The sequence below is a fragment of the Camelus dromedarius genome, unplaced genomic scaffold (genome assembly GCF_036321535.1).
Source record: "Camelus dromedarius isolate mCamDro1 unplaced genomic scaffold, mCamDro1.pat HAP1_SCAFFOLD_178, whole genome shotgun sequence".
NCBI lineage: Eukaryota > Metazoa > Chordata > Mammalia > Artiodactyla > Camelidae > Camelus > Camelus dromedarius.
The window spans coordinates 2,489,150-2,494,272 of NW_026989771.1; the positions used below are offsets into that span (position 1 = coordinate 2,489,150).

General features: G+C 56.1%; 1 long non-coding RNA gene across 1 annotated transcript; it reads left to right on the plus strand.

The window, feature by feature from the left end:
* The first annotated feature begins 358 nt into the window (after window positions 1-358).
* LOC135320604 (uncharacterized) lies at window positions 359-3,882 on the plus strand. The gene is made up of 3 exons (XR_010379810.1): window positions 359-447; window positions 3,320-3,448; window positions 3,789-3,882. It is a non-coding gene; the product is annotated as an uncharacterized LOC135320604 (long non-coding RNA).
* Window positions 3,883-5,123: the final 1,241 nt, after the last annotated feature.

The window sequence follows — 5,123 nt, forward strand, 5'->3', positions numbered from 1 at the left end:
TCTGTCCGATGCCTTGAGATTTGGGGAACGGTTTACAAGTGCGGAGGTGTGAGGGCAGGGCCTCTGTGCTCTTCCTGAGTGCCCTGGCCTTACCCATTCCCCCAGCCCCCTCTGGGCAGCCAAGCTCAGGAGCTGGGCCACCGGCGATTGTGCTGATCAATAATCCACCTTCACCCCAAGTCCGGGGGTAGGAGCGGCCAGCACACCTGGTTGTAGACTCTGGAGTCAGGTCCTTGGAGGAATTCCTCACTGAACGATGTTTTGGACCTTTTATTTTTCTCTGCAGCCTCCAGCTGAAGAAACAGATTGCCTTAGATACATGAAAGGTGAGGACACCTACAATCCCCATAGAGCCCAGGTGGGGCTGGGAGTCTGCTGTTTGTACAGCCGGTGGGCTCGTGTTGCTTTGGGCATCCCTGTGCCTGAATTCCTGCAGTACACTCGGTGGTAAGGACAGGGGTGCCTGGCAGGGAGGGAAGCTTGTCGGGAGAGTGCACAGCTGGGGAGACGTTAACCTGGGGTGAGCGGGAGCCGGCTGATGCATGGTATCTCGGTGCAGGGAACTCTCCACACTCAGAGAAGTTCCCACTCCCGCAGGGTCCCTTTGATCAGGGTGCTGGGCTGTAAGCAAAGCAGGGTCCCTGTGAGGATCATGGTGCCTTCAGGCAGTGGGAAGTGAGGGGTCCAGTGGCACTTAAATTAACTGTGTACCCGAAGCCAACCCCCGTCTCTTTCAGCCTGTTTCCTAATCTGCAAACCTGGAATCATGTTAACCATCCCGCAGTTTCGTTGATGGGCTGGGACACACTAGACAGCCAGGAGCTGGAATTCCTCTGTCCCCTCATTGTTTTCCTTCCTTCCCACTATTTGCTCTCACAAGTTCAGTCTCTCTGTCTCTCTCTCATTCACTTGTAACTTTCTCTCCTGCTCTGGTTTCATTTGATTGCTCCCAATCCCCAGATGAGTGAAATTAATTTCTGTGTGTCAGTTCCAAATTCCCGGGAAAGATGCTCTGTCCCCTCTGGATTGGTTGTCCAACCCATCAGTTGCAGCCAGAGGAGTGAGTCCCTCTGTGACCAGAGAAGGGGCTCTGCCCAGCCCCCCAGCCCCCACTGTGGGAACACATAGCTCTCCGAGGAGGAGGTACTGGCTGTGACTTGGTGTCACTAAGTGTGAATTTATCTCTCCTCTTGCCCCACCTTCATCCTCCTAAACAAAGATGAAAATTAAACACTCCCGAGATTTGTGTCATGGAACACTCAGTGTGGGGTCTAAGAGGGCTGGATTCCCTGCTGAGTGTAAGGGGCTACAGTGACTCCCCAACGAGAGCCTGTAAAGGAAACAGCACCGGCCCCACCGGACACTTAGGGTGCTGAGTCTGCGTGACATTGAGCCAGGCTTCTGACCACAGCTCAGGGGTCTGGTCCAACCGGTTAGTCTTTGAAGCCAACCAGCTTTGGATTCCTCAATCCCTGAGGATTTACCTGAACCACCAGCTTCTGCATCTCTGAAGACAGATGATGAGAACCCTTCACGTAAGGCATTTGCACAGCCCTGTGCCAGAATTTGTGCTGCACGGTCTGCCCGGCGAGCTGACCAAAGTTGGTATTTTACTGATCTTAGAAATAGTCTGGTTTCCTGACACACTGTTTCACTGAACAAGCAACAGAAGCCACCTCTGGCTGATAAAAGCAAAAAAGGGACTTAATGAAAAGATACTGGGAGGGTGCATGGAGTGGCCCAGACCAGAGCCGACCCGGGGGCCGTAGGAGATTTTGGGAAGCCCAAGGCACCAGGCTGGGCAGGGTGCTACCTGGCCCCCTGCTGCCCCAGCAGGGACCACCCTCCTCCTGACCCTCCACCTCACTGCAGGTTCATGTCCCGGCAGGGCCAGGTCACACTGAAGCCACCAGCACACACCTCAATGGGGGAGTTTGCCCCGTCTCACCTGGGAGCATGCCTGGTGTGGGGAGAGGCCCATTTAGAGGAAGGCAGTTCCCCTACTGTTCCGAGTTAAGGTGCAAGTCATTGCCTATCACTCAGGAGAGCCAGGCTGTTCTGACCTTATTGTGGTGACTAGGCCATCTGAGTTCACTTATTACTTTTTAGGTTGGAAGGCCCAAGAGGGAGAAAAAGTGGAGGTTCTAGTACTTATTTTATATTTCCCATGTACCAGGTGCGGTAAGCAAGCCACTTCAGACAAGGCCCAGAGCAACCACGTTAATAGGCCACGGAGCAAGTCTTGCAGTCAGGCATCTGCAGCCCCGAAACCCGTGTCCTCATCAGCTCCGTAGTTACCAGTGGATGTTGTAGGGACTTATGGGACTGTGTGCTCCTGTGGGGGCTGGGATGTGTATGTTTAAATCCACATCTTCAGAAACTCGGCTAGAACCACAGCCACTGATTGTCTGCATGGAGGCAGAGGAGGGGAGGCTTCCAGCCTCTGGTCCAGCTCGTGTGGAGCTCAGAAGTTGCTCCTTCTGTCCTGAAAACAACACCAGAGCTGAGGGAGCTGAAAACCCACTGCTCTTCTTAGATCCACAAGAAAACTGAGGGGGAAAGCTGCTCCCAACCCAGAGAGGCAGCTGGGCAGGCTTGGAGAGTCACAGCTCCCAGGGCAGAACCCGCTTTTGTAAGAAACCCGGGGGTAGGCAGATTTAACACGTCCCTGAGGCCAGCTGGAGGCTCAGCGTGGGGAAGTCTGAGTGAGAACTTCAGGGGGCCAGTCAGAGGGGACCCCTGCTCTTTTTCATGCATTTTACTTCCAGGACCGTACCCTGTTCTCAGAGTGAATATCATAGGAAAACTCCTCATGCTTCCTGCCAGGAAAGGATAAAATAGCTCTATTGAAATACACCCAGAACATTCTCTTCCATTGTGGGGGGTTGTGTGTGTGTGTTTTTTTTTAATGAGAAATTATTTTAAAAGAGCCTAACCAGCCTGGGGGAAGGGAAATCCCTTCAGTGTCACCCAAATTGGGGTGAGGGGAAAGACACACTTGTGGAGGTCACAGCTCAGGGCACAGGCTCAATGAGAACTAATCACAGGAGTATATATGCCCTTCTCTGTTCCGCTACCCCAACACCTTACCTCCATGTCAGTAGGGCCTCTGTGTAACAACAGGAATAAAATTAGAAGAAGTAAATGTCTCAGGAGTGTCTAGGGAAAACCCAAAGTCAGCGGGGGGATGAAAACAAGGACACACAGGCAGCTTTAGGCTCTCACACCAATGGCTGTAGCAAACTACACACAGCCCATCCCAGTAGATAAACAGAAAACCTCACAGAAAAAAACTATTTATTTTGGTTCTCTTACCCAGTGCATTCCATGGTGCATCCTCACCTAGAATTGAGTGGAAGCAAGTCCATTTCAGAAGGGACATAACTGAAGAGGAATGGCTTTCCAGACTCTGAAGGGCAGAGAAAGCACCAGCCTGGGTTAGAGAAAGGTGAGGGGTGGCATAGGGAGTGGGCTGCCTTCTTCCCCAAATGAGGAACCTTCCTGAGGCCAGCACCATGGGAGGGAGGGCCATGGGGTTGAAGCAGCCAGACTTCTTCCTGAGAACTGATGGGATGCCTCAAAGGGACCATTCAGGTGCCCATTCAGGTGTCTTGACGGTGGGAGCCAGTCGGTCTGCCTCAGAGCCCAGGACTGAGGTGGGCGCACAGCAGGCAGGTCTTGGCCGGATCCATTTCACTTCTCCAAAGCCCTGTGTAAAACATGAAGCGTGGACGGCCTGGTGAGCACAGCTCTGCCCTCAAGACCGGTTTTTACTCCTCTCTTCCCAGAGAACAGCATCTCTGAGCCCTTCCTGGGTGACCTCACAGAGATCACCCTAGTGGCCCAGGCTAGTGACCGGGAACATGTACCTTCCTGCAGCCAACCACAGACGTCCACTGATGCATCATATTCTGGCAAATATGTGAGTTCCTGTGCATTGGCCTAACAGCAGAGACTCTGCCACAGGCCCAAGAGGTGGTGTGTGGGACATACAGGGGTGCAGGACTGTACGCAATGCAAAGGTGTAAGTGGTGGCAGGGGTGCAGGGGCTGTGGAGGGTGAAGGCAGTTCAGGGAATGTGGGGGTGCAGGCAGTGCAGAATTGCAGAGAGTGGCAGTGGTGCAGAGGTACAGGGAGTGTCGGGGTGCAGGGAGGTGCTCAGGCAAGTGCACATCCTCGCAGTCAGCCTGACCACGGGAGGCTAGTGCAATGTTTTGGGGCGGTGGAGGCGGCGGCAGCGGCGGGTTGGAGGCTGCCCGGGCAAGCCGGTCGATTTCTTCTCTTCCCTGCAGCCTGGCCTGGGGGGGCCTTGGCCGCCGGAGATTCACCAGATGTTGGACTCCAAGTAAGCTTGCTCCTGGGAAATGGGGCGGTTAGGTCAGGGGGCGGTGGCAGCGACAGGGGGGCGGAGCGGGGCTGCCCCTGGCGAACTGGTGGAATAGCTGCCTTCTCCCGGCTGCCGGGCCTGGGAGCAGCCTCTGCTGCCCCAGGTCGCCGGACACACCTGTCCCACTCAGCTTGCTGAGTGGGGAGTGGAGGCGGTGCCGTTAAGGTGCGGGGACCACGGGGGTAGGGGGGCTGCCGCGGGGGAGCCGGTCAATTCGCTCCACTCTCCTCCACGGTGGAGCCTGGGGGCTGCCTCCTCTGCCCCAGAGGTGGGACTCCAGTCTCCAGGTGAGCTTGCTCCTGGGAGCCGGGGGCAGTGGCGCCAGGGGGAGGGGGTTCGTTCCAGGGAGCTGCTCCATTTCTTCTCTCCCCCGCAGCCTGGCCTGGGGGCGACCTCTGCCGCCGGAGATTTGCCTGAGGTCCGACTCCAGGTGAGCTTGCTCCTGGGAGATGCGTGTGGTGCGGTCAGGGAGCTGGTAAGGTGGTGGCTGCGGGGATAGGGAGGCTGTCCTGGGGTAGCTTGTGTATTAGCTCCATGTCTGCACCGCATGGCCTGCAGGCAGCCTCTGCTGCCCCAGGTCCCGGGACACCCCTGTCCCACTTAGCTAACTGGGGGCGGGAGGCAGGGTAGTCAGGGTGCAGGGGTGGCGGGGTTCGGGGGCCTGCAGCGGGGAAGCAGGCCCATTTGCTCCCATCTTCCCCGGGGCTTGTCCTGGTGGCGGTCTCTGTTGGCCTGG